This window comes from Ranitomeya imitator, chromosome 2 (genome assembly GCF_032444005.1).
Source record: "Ranitomeya imitator isolate aRanImi1 chromosome 2, aRanImi1.pri, whole genome shotgun sequence".
Lineage (NCBI taxonomy): Eukaryota > Metazoa > Chordata > Amphibia > Anura > Dendrobatidae > Ranitomeya > Ranitomeya imitator.
The window spans coordinates 176,434,294-176,453,704 of record NC_091283.1 but is presented as its reverse complement, the minus strand read 5'-3'; the positions used below and the strand labels follow the sequence as shown (position 1 = coordinate 176,453,704).

Genomic DNA, 19,411 nt, shown 5'->3' with positions numbered 1-19,411 from the left:
ATACTAGCTAAAAAGAAAGAATAGAACAGAGTACTATGCGGTCAGTATAAAAACACTAGAAAATATCCACCACAGAAAATACGAATTACCACATCCGACTAAAGACACGGGGGGTATATCTGCATCTCCAGAGACTCAGCTTGGCTGCAAAAAATCTTTCACAGACAAAGCTGGACAAGACAAAAACATGAATATGCACAGAACTATAAGGTCCACAGCAGGTGGACAGCAAAAACAAAGCCAGGACTTATCTTTGTAGAAAAGCACAGCGAACAGGAGAGACCAGAAGGGATGTGAATCCTCCAAAACAATGGACAACTGGCAGGGACTAAAGAGTCCTGCAAAGCTATATACTCCAGTCAGTTTTGCAATTAGTAGATACACCTGTCCACTCCTGCAGTCCAGGCATAACTGCAGTACCCTCTAAAACTCTGGGCAAAACCGTCAATGAAAAAGACCTGGGTGTATGGGTGGATGACAAACTCATATTCAGTGGCCAGTGTCAGGCAGCTGCTACAAAGGCAAATAAAATAATGGGATGCATTAAAAGAGGCATAGATGCTCATGAGGAGAACATAATTTTATCTCTATACAAGTCACTAGTTCAACCACACTTAGAATACTGTGCACAGTTCTGGTCTCCGGTGTATAAGAAAGACATAGCTGAACTAGAGCGGGTGCAGAGAAGAGCGACCAAGGTTATTAGAGGACTAGGGGGTCTGCAATACCAAGATAGGTTATTACACTTGGGGCTATTTAGTTTGGAAAAACGAAGACTAAGGGGTGATCTTATTTTAATGTATAAATATATGAGGGGACAGTACAAAGACCTTTCTGATGATCTTTTTAATCATAGACCTGAAACAGGGACAAGGGGGCATCCTCTGCGTTTGGAGGAAAAAAGGTTTAAGCATAATAACAGACGCGGATTCTTTACTGTAAGAGCAGTGAGACTATGGAACTCTCTGCCGTTTGATGTTGTAATGAGTGATTCATTACTTAAATTTAAGAGGGGACTGGATACCTTTCTGGAAAAGTATAATGTTACAGGGTATATACACTAGATCCCTTGATAGGGCGTTGATCCAGGGAACTAGTCTGATTGCCGTATGTGGAGTCGGGAAGGAATTTTTTTCCCCAATGAGGAGCTTACTCTTTGCCACATGGGTTTTGTTTGTCTTCCTCTGGATCAACATGTTAGGGCATGTTAGGTTAGGCTATGGGTTGAACTAGATGGACTTATAGTCTTCCTTCAACCTTAATAACTATGTAACTATGTAATCACCGGAGGGAGCCCAAAAGCTGAATTCACAACAGCGGTGACTACTTTGCATTGTATCAGGGCTTGTTTTTTTGCAGTAAGAGCTGGGTGGTTTTTATCATCACCATTTTGGGGTCTCCGACTTTCTAATTTCTTTTTACTCCACTTTTTGGGAGGTAAAATGACTAATAAACATTAAAACTGCCGTCCTGTCCTGATGCTCACCGTATGGGAGAACTCTTACAATATTTTCTTATTTTATCCTACAGCTCCCTGCAGTCGTGTTGTAGAGGAACAGACGGGCATCAGAATGGATACCCCCACATTTCCAACTTCTTGATTTTAATCTGTCAGCAGGTTTTTGCTATGTATTGTGAACATTGCATGATGTAGGGGCAGAGACCGTGATTCCAGCCATATGTCACTTAGCTGCTTGATACAGTTTTGATAAGTTTTCACTACTGCAGATCTACCACTTCTCTGAATGCAAAATCTTGTATAGTCCCGCCCACACCACTGATTGACAGCTTTCCGTGTGTACTGTGCATAGGCAGAAAGCTGGTAATCAGTGGTGGTGGTGGGGTTATACAGAGCAGGAGAGCTACATGGCATGAGACGCCTAGTCCTGCAGTGATAATCTGCTGATGATAGACACTATTTTTATTGAAACAACAGCACACAGTCTAGTAAGTGCCTCTGTTAAGAAAGGAAGTGATGATGTCTAGTTCGACTTTTGAGCCAGTAATTGGCTGCAGTGGTCAGGAGACTGAAACAAGACATCATCTAGTGCACACAAGACACACATTTCCGGTACAAAACTTGATGGTTCCAATAAAGACTAGGAGTTTGTACTATTCTTGTCCGTTGCTATTCATTCCTGGTGGTCCCTTTAACGCCCAACTTCATTTCTCAGAGTGCTTACCTGAACCCTCCTACCACTCTCTGTCAATTCACTACACAGCAGGACCAATCCTTTCTTCAACTCACAGGCCACATGGCAGCCAATCATCTTCTCCAAACAGGACATCAGCCACTGCTGACAGGCTGCAGACCACTATCCTTCCACTCAAGCTCTGCCATCTGCACCTTCCCAGACCTAACACAACTCCAACCTACTACTACACTGACTTTTCTGAAATGGAAAAAAACTTCTCCTGCCTCCAGCCCACCAACAGCTTCTGATGAAGTAGGAGCTCCAGCCAATCAACCTCTACTGATGAAAAAGGCCCTCTGGTCTCCAGCCCACCAACACCTCCTGATGACGAAGACCCTCTGGTCTCCAGCCCACCAACACCTCCTTATGAAGAAGACCCTCTGCTCTCCAGTTAATTAAGACTTACTGATGAAGAAGACCCTCTAGTCTCCAGCGCACCAACACCTCCTGATGAAGAATACCTTCTGGTCTCCAGCCCACCATCTCCTGATGAAGAAGACCCTCTGCTCTCCAGCCAACCAACACCTCCTGATGAAGAAGATCCTCTTGTCTCCAGTCCATCAAGCCTTACTGATGAAGAAGACCCTCTGGTCTCCAGCCCACCAACACCTCCTGATGGAGAAGACCCTCTGGTCTCCAGCCCACCAACACATAAGCTGAATAAGATTATTAAGAAGGCAAGTTCTGCTGTGGGCTGCAATCTGGACTCTTTTGGGGAGGTAGTGGAGAAAAGAACTCTGAGAAAGTGTATGGCAATTATGAACAATAATGCACATCCACTATATGAGCTATTCATGAGACAGAAGAGCACCTTCAGTAACCGGCTAATACTTCTGAGGTGTAAGAAGGAAAAATATAGGAAATCGTTTGTGCCAACTGCCATGGGAATGTACAACAATAACATTAGGGTTAAACCACCAAGGTGAATGTCTACTTATTTCTCTACATTTCAGTTCACTCGTCGTGTATGTCCTATTCTAATGTATAATGATGAAGAATACCCTCTGGTCTCCAGCCCACCAACACCTCCTGATGAAGAAGACCCTCTGCTCTCCAGCCCACCAACACCTCTTGATGAAGAAGACCCTCTGGTCTCCAGTCAATCAAGACTTACTGATAAAGAAGACCCTCTGGTCTCCAGCCCACCAACACCTCCTGATGAAGAAGACCCTCTGCTCTCCAGCCAACCAACACCTCCTGATGAAGAAGATCCTCTTGTCTCCAGTCCATCAAGCCTTACTGATGAAGAAGACCCTCTGGTCTCCAGCCCACCAACACCTCCTGATGAAGAAGACCCTCTGGTCTCCAGCCCACCAACACCTACTGATGAAGAAGACCCTCTGGTCTCCAGCCCACCAACACCTCCTGATGAAGAAGACCCTCTGGTCTCCAGCCCACCAACACCTTCTGATGAAGAAGATCCTCTTGTCTCCAGTCCATCAAGCCTTACTTATGAAGTAGTATAGAAAATGTTTCAGCACAACCTAAGAGGGAGGTGCACAAAAATAGGTTCCCAAGCCTTAATCCGTGAAATAATTTATAATTGGCACACACCAGGATTGTGATGTAAAGGGGGGTATTTATTGTACATACAGTAGTCACAAACGTTTCGGTCTGCTAGACCTAGTCTACTTGCGGCGGTTACCGCGTAGCTGCACCACGTTCATTGCGTTCCTTCCACGGCCGGACGGCCACATCTCTTAGTGTTCTCTGGAACACTCTCCTTTTGATGCAAGTTAACTTTATTGGGGTTTACGATATGGTGTAAAACACCTCTCCTATATACCTAGCACACTGATGAAGGTCCTAGCAGACCGAAACGTTTGTGACTACTGTATGTACAATAAATACCCCCCCTTTGCATCACAATTCGGGTGTGTGCCAATTATAAATTATTTTACTTATGAAGAAGACCCTCTGGTCTCCAGCCCACCAACACCTCCTGATGAAGAAGACCCTCTGGTCTCCAGCCCACCAACACCTCCTGATGAAGAAGACCCTCTGGTCTCTAGCCCACCGACACTCCCTGATGAAGAAGACCCTCTGGTCTCCAGCCCACCAACACCTTCTGATGAAGAATACCCTCTGGTCTCTAGCCCACCGACACTCCCTGATGAAGAAGAAGAAGCTCCAACCCACCGACAACTTCCGGTGAAGCAGATGCTCTGAAATCATGCCCACCAACACCTCACGATGAAGAAGCCGATACATTCTCCAGCTCATAGTCACACCACATATGGACAAGCCAATACCTATCTACCACACATTCCAGTGCCAGGCCCTCCAGGAACCAATCACAAGGATGCAATCTGCCTCTACCACTTGGTGTGAAAAATCACTTTCTTTTCGTAACTTCCTCAGTCAGTGATTTGATGTAGGGCTCCAGTGTCACCCACACATCCTGTCCAGCTGTCTACACTGGTTGCTCAAGCTCAGTGATTGACAGCGGCGCTGTCGACGTGATGTCACTACTGCAGTGAAATAATAGAGACCGGGGCATCGGCAGAGGACACCACTCGATCTGGGGAGGGTAAGTAAAGCTCAGATTGTTTTTTTGGCACCTAACTGTGCCTGTGGGCAGAAGTTTCCTGAACGAGGAAAACCCCTTTATGTAGCACATCAATCTGTGGCACATAGGCACTGATTCCTCATTTAGGGTTTTTTTCAAGGGTTTTTTTGGTTTGGAAAATCCCTGTCCCTCGTCTGCAGTTTATTTAAAAAAAAAATCTGTTTTTACTCCCCCTCCCCAGCTCCAGAGTCTCTGCCGCTGCTCCTGATGTTGTTGGTAACTGAGCAGAGCTGCTGAGCTCCTTTATTGTCTGTGGCACCATCATCGTGACACTGGGAGTAGCGGTAAATACACAGCGCCAGACCTGGGAAGGGTGAGTAAAGCTTGTTTTATTTATTTTTGTCTTGTCTTTCTTATTGCGATGGTGTATTTTGAGTCAAATATATCAAACTTGACCACAGTGTTTGATGAATTAGTGCAAATTGAAAGATGTAACATTTTTAGCTCTCTTGGGCATTTTTAGAGTAAAAATGTTGCACGTTAATCTTTCATCGCCACAAAAAGAAATTAGATACATTTCGTTCTCTATTTGCTGTACTGGACTACAATTGTGCAAAAATTGAGACATCTCGAAAAGTTGGAAATTATGAATAAGGCTAAAACATCAGGATAGCCAGAATCATAGCCGTAATGGAGTGGGAAAAAAAGTAAAAAAAGGTGCAAACTAAATAATGAATATGTTGCATATTTAAAAAAAGAGTCACTTCTAAAACCATTTTTACTCCATTTTTACCCCTTAGTATTAGTACCCTGTGTCCGTCAGGGTTCGCTTCTGCATTGGAGGTGACGTTACAACCTCACACACCAGGCAAGACGCGTGCAAGATCACCTGTGCCGTCCAATAGAATAGGTGCGCAGGCCGTATCGCTCTCCGGCGTGACCCCTAAGTCTCAGTAAATTGCTGTAGGGTCGGGGTCACACTTTGTGCAATGCGAGAAACTCGCACGAGTCTCTAGCATCAATACCCGGCATCTGGGACTGGAGTGCTCAGCTACATAGAAATACATGCAGCCGCACGCTCCGGTCCCGAGTGTCGGCAGAAGTGCCGGGTATTGATGCAAAGACTCGTGCGAGTTTCTCGCATTGCACACACAAGTGTGTTCCCGGCCTTGAGCTCATTCTCAGATTCCTGATTTTTGCTACACAGAGGAATGATAAATGCAGAAAGTGCAATAGATAGACGGATAGATAGATAATAGAACGATTATAGATTGATATGGGATAGATAGATAGATAGATAGATAGATAGATAGATAGATAGATAGATAGATAGATAGATAGATAAAAAGGTAGACCCAGTTACCGTTTCTATTTAAAGTCCGGCTGGTTTATTGCATGCCTCATAAACCACGTCAGATCAGTCCTCGGCGGCCCCCTGGAATTTAGTAGGGCTTCGAATTCCCTTGCACATGTGGTTCCATCAGAACCTCGTGTTTTATGACATGTGCACACCCCGTCAAATCTGAAATCAGGTCCCAGATCTGCTGCACCAATTGCTGCTTTTGGGCCTTCGACGGTATTCAATGTCCACTTCTGGCTTAACTAACAAATATGGAGTTTCATAGGTTTCTGTCTTATCATGCTGGTGGGTAGCGGCACAAGGGGATTTTAGAAATGAGAGCTGGGAGCGATTAACTGGCAGGTGGGACAGGACTTGCAATACCTTAGGAATTCCCGGTGACATCCAGGCCAATAGAAATCCCACATGACCCATTCTTGATTTTGTTCCACTCCCAGATGGCCTCCCAAGACTTGTCAATGGGCCATGTACAACACCCTCTGACTATAGGGACTTGGTACCAACATTTGTTCCACTATGTCCTCCCTCACCTTGGTAACCCGATACAATAAGTCTCCATTCAACATTAAATAAGGAAACCTGTTGTCAGCCCTCGACTCCTGTGCTATGCCATTTATAATGGATACCTTATTGAATGCTTCTTTTAGTGTTAGTTCCTGATGTTGGGAGGACCCAAACTTTCCTCTGGTCACCCCTATAGCAGGAATGTCAGCCTTAGAGGATACTACCTCCTCATCTCACACAATCACACAGAAGGGAAACCCATCAGGTTTTCCGGATAGAAAAATCATCTTATCTTGCAGTTGTCACCGTACCACAAACTACCTCTATGAGTAAATCAGTCTGCTGCTGCTGTTGTCAGTGCTGTTGCTGGAGCTTTTGCATAAGCAGCTTACCGTATATACTCAAGTATAAGCCGACCCGAGTATAAGCCGACCCCCCAAATTTTGCCACAAAAAACTGGGAAAACTTAATGACTCGAGTATAAGCCCAGGGTGGAAAATGCAGCAGCTACCGGTAAATGTCAAAAGTAAAAATAGATACCAATAAAAGTAAAATTAATTGAGACATCAGTAGGTTAAATGTTTTTGAATATCCATATTGAATCAGGAGCCCCATATAATGCTCCATACAGTTCATGATGGCCCCATAAGATGCTCCATGCAAACTACACCCCATAGAATGCTCCATATACAAATGTGCCACATGTAATGCTCAATGCAGTTCATTATGGCCCCATAAGATGCTCCATATACAAATATGCCCCATATAATGCGCCATACAGTTCATTATGGCCCCATAAGATGCTCCATATACAAATATGCTCCATATAATGCTCCATGCAGTTCATTATGGCCCCATAGATGCTCCATATACAAATATGCCCCATATAATCCTCCATGCAGTTCATTATGGCCCCATAAGATGCTCCATATACAAATATGCCACATATAATGCTCCATAGAGTTCATTATGGCCCCATATAATGCTCCATACAGTTCATTATGGCCCCATAGATGCTCCATATACAAATATGCCACATATAATGCTCCATGCAGTTCAGTATGGCCCCATAGAAGCTCCATATAACAATGTGCCACATATAATGCTGCTGCTGCTACAATAAAAAAAAATGACATACTCACCTCTCGTCGCTGCTCCTCAATGTCCCGTCTTCTGCACTGTCTGTTCAGGCAGAGGGCGGCGCGCACACTAATACGGCATCGCGCCCTCTGACCTGCACAGTCACTGCAGAGGACGACTGAGCGGCGCCGACGCTGGAACGAGGGACAGGTGAAGGCGCCGCTTCTCCCGAACAGTTGGTCTCCTGCGCCCGCAGCTTCTTCCTGTATTGAGCGGTCACTGGTACCGCTCATTACAGTAATGAATATGCGGCTCCACCCCTATGGGAGTGGAGTCCATATCCATTACTTTAATGAGCGGTAACATGTGACCGCTGAACAGAGGAAGAAGCTGCCGGCACCAGACACCATGGGACACGCAGGGACCGCGTCAGGAGCGCTGGGAGCAGGTGACCGTCGTCGCTCCCCCTCACCCACCGACCCCCCCGCCTTCCATGACGTGAGTATAAGCCAAGAGGGGCACTTTCAGCCCATTTTTTTGGGCTGAAAATCTCGGCTTATACTCGAGTATATTCGGTACTTGTCTTCTATTGTGCCAGCTGGTGCTGGTGCTGGGCCAGATGTTTAATCGGATACACCATGCTGTCTGACGCTGCTCCCTGACCTATAGCTGCCTTCACCCAAGACTTGCAGTACTTTTGTAGTAGTCACACGTTTCCTGGGAACATTGCCCGCACTTCTAACATCAAATGTGGTAGTGATTGACATCTTAAAGATGTAGACACAGGAACCAATTCTATTTAAAGTCCAGCTGTTTTATTGCAGTCTTCATAAACCACATCACCAAAAAACATAAATACAGCCTTTGTCCAGCAGAAGGTAAGACATAAAGTAACAAGTCCATACAATAGTGCTTGTTAGCCCACTGGCTTAGAGTCCAGCTTCTTAGTCCTTTTGGCAAACGCATTCAACCCAGGAGATCTGCAACCTCCACACTCACAGGCCCCCTCTGAGATAAAACATCTCCCAATATCAAAGTGAACCACACCTAGGGGTAACGATATGGTGAGCAGCCATCTCTCCCAACCTATCAGCAGCTCACAATCAATCTGTCATTGCCGATTAACCCCTCTCAGCACTTAGTGTGCTGGTTCTTTTTCCTATATGTACTAAAGCAGGGGTCCCCAACTCCAGTCCTCAAGGCCCACCAACAGGTCATGTTTTCAGGATTTCCTTTGCACTGCACAGGTGATGCAATTATTACCTGGGCAAGACTAAGGAAATCCTGAAAACATGACATGTTGGTGGGCCTTGAGGACTGGAGTTGGGGACCCCTGTACTAAAGCATTACTTCTAATTTTTCTGAGAGCCACCTTAGAATAGATAGATAGCTAGATAGATAGCGGGTCCAGAGGTGGAGGCGGCGACCGGGGCAGGAGGGTCAACCGAGGGAACAACGGGCACCACATATCTCCGCAACAAAGATCTATGGAAAACATTATGAATGGCAAAAGAGGCTGGAAGAGCCAAACGAAAAGACACCGGATTAATAATTTCAGAAATTTTATAAGGACCAATAAACCGAGGCTTAAACTTAGTAGAAGAAACCTTCATAGGAACATGACGAGAAGACAACCAAACCAAATCCCCCACACGAAGCCGGGGACCAACACACCGACGGCGGTTAGCAAAACGTTGAGCCCTTTCCTGAGACAACGTCAAATTGTCCACCACATGAGTCCAAATCTGCTGCAGCCTGTCCACCACAGAATCAACACCAGGACAATCAGAAGGCTCAACCTGCCCAGAAGAAAAACGAGGATGAAAACCAAAATTGCAAAAGAAAGGTGAAACCAAAGTAGCCGAACTAGCCCGATTATTAAGGGCAAACTCGGCCAACGGCAAGAAAGACACCCAATCGTCCTGATCAGCAGACACAAAGCATCTCAAATAGGTCTCCAAGGTCTGATTAGTTCGCTCAGTTTGGCCATTAGTCTGAGGATGAAACGCCGAAGAAAAAGACAAATTAATGCCCATCCTAGCACAAAAGGCCCGCCAAAACCTAGAGACAAACTGAGAACCTCTGTCAGACACAATATTTTCCGGAATGCCATGCAAATGAACCACATGCTGAAAAAATAATGGAACCAGATCTGAGGAGGAAGGCAACTTAGGCAAAGGTACCAGATGGACCATTTTAGAGAACCGGTCACAAACAACCCAGATAACAGACATCTTCTGGGAAACAGGAAGATCTGAAATAAAATCCATGGAAATATGCGTCCAGGGCCTCTCAGGGACCGGCAAAAGCAACCCACTAGCGCGGGAACAGCAAGGCTTGGCCCGGGCGCAAGTCCCACAGGACTGCACAAAAGCACGCACATCGCGCGACAAGGAAGGCCACCAAAAGGACCTAGCAACCAAATCTCTGGTACCAAAAATCCCTAGGATGACCAGCCAACACTGAACAATGAACCTCAGAAATTACCTTACTTGTCCATCTATCAGGAACAAACAGCTTCCCCACTGGACAGCGGTCAGGCCTATCAGCCTGAAATTCCTGAAGCACCCGCTGCAAATCAGGGGAGATAGCAGAAAGAATCACCCCCTCCTTAAGAATGCCAACCGGCTCAAGGACTCCAGGAGAATCAGGCGAAAAACTCCTAGAGAGGGCATCAGCCTTAACATTCTTAGATCCCGGAAGATACGAGACCACAAAATCAAAACGGGAGAAAAACAGGGACCATCGAGCCTGTCTAGGATTCAGCCGCTTGGCCGACTCGAGGTAAATCAGATTCTTATGATCGGTCAGGACCACAACACGGTGTTTAGCTCCCTCAAGCCAATGTCGCCACTCCTCAAACGCTCACTTCATAGCCAACAACTCCCGATTGCCGACATCATAATTGCGTTCCGCAGGCGAAAACTTTCTGGAAAAAAAGCACACGGTTTCATCAAAGAACCATCAGACTCCCTCTGAGACAAAACGGCCCCTGCCCCAATCTCAGAAGCGTCAACCTCAACCTGAAAAGGAAGAGAAACATCCGGCTGACGCAACACAGGGGCAGAAGTAAATCGGCGTTTAAGCTCCTGAAAGGCCTCAACAGCCTCAGAGGACCAATTCGTCACATCAGCGCCTTTCTTCGTCAAATCAGTAAGGGGCTTAACCACACTGGAAAACTTGGCAATGAAACGGCGATAGAAATTAGCAAAGCCCAAAAATTTTTGAAGACCCTTCACAGATGTGGGTTGGATCCAGTCATGAATAGCTTGGACCTTAACAGGATCCATTTCTATAGACGAGGGAGAAAAAATAAAACCCAAAAAAGAGACCTTCTGAACTCCGAATAGGCACTTAGACCCCTTCACAAATAAAGCATTATCACGAAGGATCTGGAACACCATCCTGACCTGCTTCACATGAGACTCCCAATCAGCGGAAAAAATCAAAATATCATCCAAATATACGACCATGAATTTATCAAGATAATTGCGGAAAATATCATGCATGAAAGACTGGAACACAGATGGAGCATTAGAGAGCCCAAATGGCATCACAAGGTATTCAAAATGGCCTTCGGGCGTATTAAATGCAGTTTTCCATTCGTCACCCTGTTTAATACGAACAAGATTATATGCCCCTCGGAGGTCAATCTTAGTAAACCAACTAGCCCCCTAAATCTGAGCAAACAAATCAGTAAGCAAAGGCAAGGGGTATTGGAATTTGACCGTGATCTTATTAAGAAGACGATAATCAATACAGGGTCTCAAGGAGCCATCCTTTTGAGCACCAAAAAAGAAACCCGCTCCCAATGGTGACGAAGAGGGCCGAATATGCCCCTTCTCCAAAGACTCCTTAACATAACTCCGCATGGCGGCATGCTCTGGCACAGACAGATTGAAAAGTCGGCCCTTAGGGAACTTGCAACCAGGAATCAAGTTAATAGCACAATCACAGTCCCTGTGCGGAGGAAGGGAACTGGACTTGGGCTCATCAAATACATCCTGGAAATCCGACAAAAACTCAGGGACCTCAGAAGAGGGGGAAGAGGAAATTGACATCAAAGGAACATCACTATGTACTCCTCGACAACCCCAACTAGTCATCGACATAGTTTTCCAATCCAGCACCGGATTATGTTCCTGTAACCATGGAAATCCCAGTACAACAACATCATGCAGGTTATGCAACACCAGAAAACGGCAATCTTCCTGATGTGCAGGAGCCATGTACATAGTCATCTGTGTCCAGTACTGAGGTTTATCCTTGGCCAAGGGTGTAGCATCAATACCCCTCAAAGGAATAGGGCTCTGGAAAGGCTGCAAGGAAAAACCACAGCGCCTGGCGAATTCTAAGTTCAGGGCAGCGCCTGAATCCACAAATGCCATGACAGAAAAGGACGACAATGAGCAAATCAGGGTCACAGATAAGAGAAATTTAGGCTGTATAGTACTAATGGTAACAGACCTAGCAACTCTCTTAGTACGTTTAGGGCAATCAGAGATAACATGAGCTGAATCACCACAGTAAAAACACAGCCTATTCTGACGTCTGAATTCCTGCCGTTCTATTCTAGTCAAAATCCTATCACATTGCATAGGTTCAGGACTTTGCTCAGAGGATACTGCCATATGGTGCACAGCTTTGCGCTTGCGCAGACGCCGATCAATCTGAATGGCTAGAGACATAGATTCGCTTAAACCGGCAGGCGTAGGAAAGCCCACCATAACATCTTTAAGGGTTTCAGAAAGACCTTTTCTGAAAATAGCAGCCAGAGCCTCTTCATTCCATTTACTGAGCACAGACCATTTTCTAAATTTCTGGCAGTATAACTCTGCCGCTTCCTGACCTTGACACAAGGCCAACAGGGTTTTTTCTGCATGATCCACAGAATTAGGTTCGTCATACAATAATCCGAGCGCTTGAAAAAAATGCATCTACATTCAATAATGCCGGATCCCCTGTTTCAAGAGAAAAAGCCCAGTCTTGAGGGTCACCACGCAGCAAGGATATGATGATTTTTACTTGCCGAATGGGATCACCTGAAGAACGGGGTTTCAAAGCAAAAAACAATTTGCAGTTATTTTTAAAGTTCAAAAACTTGGATCTGTCCCCAAAAAACAAATCAGGAGTAGGAATTCTAGGCTCTAAAGCCAGAGTCTGGACAACATAGTCCTGGATACTCTGTACTCTTGCAGCAAGTTGATCCACACGAGAAAACAAACCCTGAACATCCATGCCAAAGCATATATCCTGAACCACCCAGATATCAAGAGGAAAAAAAAGACAAACCAGAGCACAGAAAAAAAAATGGTTCAGAACTTTCTTTTCCTTCTTTCGAGATGCATTTAATTCATTTTTGGCCACTTGTACTGTTATGATACGGTGGTCTAGGAGCAACATGGAACGAACTCTGAAGGAAGTGGTAACTGTACTGACCGCAGTCCCTAAGCTCAACACAACACTAGAAGTAGCCGTGGAATGCTCCTAACTCTCCCTAGGCATCTCGTCACAGCCTAAAGAAAGAAGCAGGAAAGCTATCTTGCCTCAGAGAAAATCCCCAAAGGATAGATTAGCCCCCCACAAATAATGACTGTGAGTGGAGAGGGAAAAGACATACACAGAATGAAACCAGGATGAGCACAGGAGGCCAGTCTAGCTAAATAGATAGGACAGGATGGAATACTGTGCGGTCAGTATAAAACACTACAAAAATCCACACAGAGTTTACAAAAAATCTCCACACCTAACTAAAGGTGTGGAGGGCAAATCTGCCTCCCAGAGCTTCCAGCAAGACAGAATTAATTCACACTGATAAGCTGGACAAACATAGAAAGCACAGAATGGATAAGTCCACAATCTATGGACAGAAAAGAGCAAGCAAAAACTTAGCTTTGCTGAACTGGTCAGGATAACAGGGAACTTCAAAGAGATGTGAATCCAACCAGGAACCATTTACAAGTGGCACTGGCTGAAGAAAGAGCCAGGCCTAAATAGCAGAGCAGAAGAGACGATAAGTGGAGGCAGCTGATGACAGCTAACTCCAAGGAGCAGCCATACCACTAGAAACCACAAGAGGGAGCCCAAGAGCAGAACTCACAAAAGTGCCACTTACAACCACCGGAGGGAGCCCAAGAGCGGAATTCACAACACTAGGGCCAACCGCACCAGCATATCGTCTCACAAGGGGTCTGAGGATCTCATCTCGGTACCTAATGGCAGTCAGGCTACCTCTGGCGAGAACATGGAAGGCTGTGCGGCCCTCCAAAGAAATGCCACCCCACACCATCACTGACCCACTGCCAAACCGGTCATGCTGAAGGATGTTGCAGGCAGCAGATCGCTCTCCACGGCGTCTCCAGATTCTGTCACGTCTGTCACATGTGCTCAGTGTGAACCTGCTTTCATCTGTGAAGAGCACAGAGCGCCAGTGGCGAATTTACCAATCCTGGTGTTCTGTGGCAAATGCCAAGTGTCCTGCACAGTATTGGGCTGTGAGCAAAACCCCCATCTGTGGACGTCGGGAACTCAGACCATCCTCAAGGAGTCGGTTTCTAACCGTTTGAGCAGACACATGCAAATTTTGGCCTGCTGGAGGTCATTTTGCAGGGCTCTGGCAGTGCTCCTCCTGTTCGTCCTTGCACAAAGGCTGAGGTAGCGGTCCTGCTGCTGGGTTGTTGCCCTCCTATGGCCCCCTCCACGTCTCCTCGTGTACTGGCCTGTCTCCTGGTAGAGCATCCAGCTTCTCGACCCTAAGGCTGACAGACACAGCAAACCTTCTTGCCACAGCTCGCATTGATGTGCCATCCTGGATGAGCTGCACTACCTGAGCCACTTGTGTGGGTTGTAGAGTCTGTCTCATGCTACCACGAGTGTGAAAGCTCAGCCAACATTCAAAAGTGACCAAAACATCAGCCAGAACGCATTGGTACTGAGATGTGGTCTGTGGTCCCCACCTGCAGAACCACTCCTTTATTGAGGGTGTCTTGATAATTGCCAATAATTTCCATCTGTTGTCTATTCCATTTGCACAACAGCATGCAAAATTGATTGTCAAACAGTGTTGCTTCCTAAGTGGATAGTTTGATTTCACAGAAGTTTGATTTACTTGGAGTTATATTCTTTTGTTTAAGTGTTCCCTTTATTTTTTTGAGAAGTGTATATTGCCACCCCTTATTACACTGTGCCCTCTTTTATAATAGTGTATATACTGTTTACTCTAGCCATTTCCAGCAGCCTGTATTCTGCATGTGAAGTTACTGCTGCCATATACCAGCTACTGTCAGCTCTTCAGGACTGTGGGGATACTACAGCCCTACAGGGCCATTACTGGGATCCTCCTAATTACAGGTTATTAGGTTTAGGCAATTCTGATGAGGCAATATCTAGGAAATGACAGATAATGATTAGCTGATATCGCAGTGAGTAGAGCTGGGGGTGATGAGGAGCCATGTTCCCCTGTGCTGTGTGAGAAGTGCTTGGGATGATGAGGAACCATGTTCCCCTGTGATGTGGGAGAAGTGCTGGGGATGATGAGGAGCCATGTTCCCCTGTGCTGTGTGAGGAGACATTGCCCCTGTGCAGGAGGATGATGAGAGTGATGAGCAGCCATGTTCTCCTGTGCTGTGTGAGAAGTGCTGGGGGTGATGAGGAGACATTGGCCCTGTGCAGGAGGATGATGAGAGTGATAAGTAGCCATGTTCCCCTGTGCTGTGTGAGCAGAGCTGAGGGTGATGAGGAGCCATGTGCCCGTGCTGTGTGAGGAGTGCTGGGGGTGATGAGGAGACATTGCCCCGTGCAGGAGGATGATGAGAGTGATGAGCAGCCATGTGCCCCTGTGCTGTGTGAGCAGAGCTGGGGTGATGAGGACCCATGTTCCCTGTGCTGGGGATGATGAGGAGCCATGTTCCCCTGTGCTGGGGATGATGAGGACCCATGTTCTCCTGTGCTGGGGGTGATGAGGATGATGAGGAGCCATGTTCCCCTGTGCTGTGTGAGCAGAGCTGAGGGTGATGAGGAGCCATGTCCCCTGTGCTGGGGATGATGAGGAGCCATGTCCCCTGTGCTGGGGGTGATGAGGAGCCATGTTCTCCTGTGCTGGGGATGATGAGGAGCCATGTTCCCCTGTGCTGGGGGTGATGAGGAGCCATGTTCCCCTGTGCTGGGGATGATGAGGAGCCATGTCCCCTGTGCTGGGGGTGATGAGGAGCCATGTTCTCCTGTGCTGGGGATGATGAGGAGCCATGTTCTCCTGTGCTGGGGATGATGAGGAGCCATGTTCCCCTGTGCTGGGGGTGATGAGGAGCCATGTTCCCCTGTGCTGGGGGTGATGAGGAGCCATGTTCCCCTGTGCTGGGGGTGATGAGGAGCCATGTTCCCCTGTGCTGGGGGTGATGAGGAGCCATGTTCCCCTGTGCTGGGGGTGATGAGGAGCCATGTTCCCCTATGCTGGGGGTGATGAGGAGCCATGTTCCCCTGTGCTGGGGGTGATGAGGAGCCATGTTCCCCTGTGCTGGGGGTGATGAGGAGCCATGTTCCCCTGTGCTGGGGGTGAAGAGGAGCCATGTTCCCCTGTGCTGGGGGTGAAGAGGAGCCATGTTCCCCTGTGCTGGGGGTGACGAGGAGCCATGTTCCCCTGTGCTGGGGGTGACGAGGAGCCATGTTCCCCTGTGCTGGGGGTGACGAGGAGCCATGTTCCCCTGTGCTGGGGGTGACGAGGAGCCATGTTCCCCTGTGCTGGGGGTGACGAGGAGCCATGTTCCCCTGTGCTGGGGGTGACGAGGAGCCATGTTCCCCTGTGCTGGGGGTGACGAGGAGCCATGTTCCCCTGTGCTGGGGGTGACGAGGAGCCATGTTCCCCTGTGCTGGGGGTGACGAGGAGCCATGTTCCCCTGTGCTGGGGGTGACGAGGAGCCATGTTCCCCTGTGCTGGGGGTGACGAGGAGCCATGTTCCCCTGTGCTGGGGGTGACGAGGAGCCATGTTCCCCTGTGCTGGGGGTGACGAGGAGCCATGTTCCCCTGTGCTGGGGGTGACGAGGAGCCATGTTCCCCTGTGCTGGGGGTGACGAGGAGCCATGTTCCCCTGTGCTGGGGGTGACGAGGAGCCATGTTCCCCTGTGCTGGGGGTGACGAGGAGCCATGTTCTCCTGTGCTGGGGGTGACGAGGAGCCATGTTCCCCTGTGCTGGGGTGACGAGGAGCCATGTTCCCCTGTGCTGGGGGTGACGAGGAGCCATGTTCCCCTGTGCTGGGGGTGATGAGGAGCCATGTTCCCCTGTGCTGGGGGTGATGAGGAGCCATGTTCCCCTGTGCTGGGGGTGATGAGGAGCCATGTTCCCCTGTGCTGGGGGTGATGAGGATGATGAGGAGCCATGTTCCCCTGTGCTGGGGGTGATGAGGAGCCATGTTCCCTTGTGCTGATGATGAGGAGCCATGTTCCCTTGTGCTGGGGGTGATGAGGAGCCATGTTCCCCTGTGCTGGGGGTGATGAGGATGATGAGGAGCCATGTTCCCCTGTGCTGAGGGTGATGAGGAGCCATGTTCCCCGTGCAGGAGGATGATGAGGAGCCATGTTCCCCTGTGCTGGGGGTGATGAGGGAGGAGCCATGTTCCCTGTGCTGGGGGGTGACGAGGAGCCATGTTCCCCTGTGCTGGGGGTGATGAGGAGCCATGTTCCCCTGTGCTGGGGGTGATGAGGAGCCATGTTCCCCGTGCTGGGGGTGATGAGGAGCCATGTTCCCCTGTGCTGGGGGTGATGAGGAGCCATGTTCCCCTGTGCTGGGGGTGATGAGGAGCCATGTTCCACTGTGCTGGGGGTGATGAGGATGATGAGGAGCCATGTTCCCCTGTGCTGAGGATGACGAGGAGCCATGTTCCCCTGTGCTGGGGGTGATGAGGAGCCATGTTCCCCTGTGCTGGGGATGATGAGGAGCCATGTTCCCCTGTGATGTGGATGATGAGGAGCCATGTTCCCCTGTGCTGGGGGTGATGAGGAGCCATGTTCCCCTGTGCTGGGGGTGATGAGGAGCCATGTTCCCCTGTGCTGGGGGTGATGAGGAGCCATGTTCCCCTGTGCTGGGGGTGATGAGGAGCCATGTTCCCCTGTGCTGGAGGTGATGAGGAGCCATGTTCCCCTGTGCTGGGGGTGATGAGGAGCCATGTTACCCTGTGCTGGGGGTGATGAGGAGCCATGTTACCCTGTGCTGGGGGTGATGAGGAGCCATGTTCCCCTGTGCTGGGGGTGAAGAGGATGATGAGGAGCCATGTTCCCCTGTGCTGGGGGTGATGAGGAGCCATGTTACCCTGTGCTGGGGGTGATGAGGAGCCATATTCCCCTGTGCTGGGGGTGATGAGGAGCCATGTTCCCCTGTGCTGGGGGTGATGAGGAGCCATGTCCCCTGTGCTGGGGGTGATGAGGAGCCATGTTCCCCTGTGCTGGGGGTGATGAGGAGCCATGTTCCCCGTGCAGGAGGATGATGAGGAGCCATGTTCCCCTGTGCTGGGGGTGATGAGGAGCCATGTTCCCCTGTGCTGGGGGTGATGAGGAGCCATGTTCCCCGTGCAGGAGGATGATGAGGAGCCATGTTCCCCGTGCAGGAGGATGATGAGAGTGATGAGGAGCCATGTTCCCCGTGCAGGAGGATGATGAGAGTGATGAGGAGCCATGTTCCCCGTGCAGGAGGATGATGAGAGTGATGAGGAGCCATGTTCCCCTGTGCTGGGGGTGATGAGGAGCCATGTTCCCCTGTGCAGGAGGATGATGAGAGTGATGAGGAGCCATGTTCCCCGTGCAGGAGGATGATGAGAGTGATGAGGAGCCATGTTCCCCGTGCAGGAGGATGATGAGGAGCCATGTTCCCCTGTGCTGGGGGTGATGAGGAGCCATGTTCCCCTGTGCTGGGGGTGATGAGGAGCCATGTCCCCTGTGCTGGGGGTGATGAGGAGCCATGTTCCCCTGTGCTGGGGGTGATGAGGAGCCATGTTCCCCGTGCAGGAGGATGATGAGGAGCCATGTTCCCCGTGCAGGAGGATGATGAGAGTGATGAGGAGCCATGTTCCCCGTGCAGGAGGATGATGAGAGTGATGAGGAGCCATGTTCCCCGTGCAGGAGGATGATGAGAGTGATGAGGAGCCATGTTCCCCTGTGCTGGGGGTGATGAGGAGCCATGTTCCCCTGTGCAGGAGGATGATGAGAGTGATGAGGAGCCATGTTCCCCGTGCAGGAGGATGATGAGAGTGATGAGGAGCCATGTTCCCCGTGCAGGAGGATGATGAGGAGCCATGTTCCCCTGTGCTGGGGGTGATGAGGAGCCATGTTCCCCTGTGCTGGGGGTGATGAGGAGCCATGTCCCCTGTGCTGGGGGTGATGAGGAGCCATGTTCCCCTGTGCTGGGGGTGATGAGGAGCCATGTTCCCCGTGCAGGAGGATGATGAGGAGCCATGTTCCCCGTGCAGGAGGATGATGAGAGTGATGAGGAGCCATGTTCCCCGTGCAGGAGGATGATGAGAGTGATGAGGAGCCATGTTCCCCGTGCAGGAGGATGATGAGAGTGATGAGGAGCCATGTTCCCCTGTGCTGGGGGTGATGAGGAGCCATGTTCCCCTGTGCAGGAGGATGATGAGAGTGATGAGGAGCCATGTTCCCCGTGCAGGAGGATGATGAGAGTGATGAGGAGCCATGTTCCCCGTGCAGGAGGATGATGAGGAGCCATGTTCCCCTGTGCTGGGGGTGATGAGGAGCCATGTCCCCTGTGCTGGGGGTGA

At 49.0% G+C, this 19,411-nt stretch overlaps 1 protein-coding gene across 1 annotated transcript in view; it reads right to left on the bottom strand.

Moving 5' to 3' along the window:
- Positions 1–19,411, bottom strand: part of DYNC2I2 (dynein 2 intermediate chain 2) — a 457,867-nt gene that overhangs the window by 193,460 nt on the left and 244,996 nt on the right. The window lies entirely within an intron of this gene.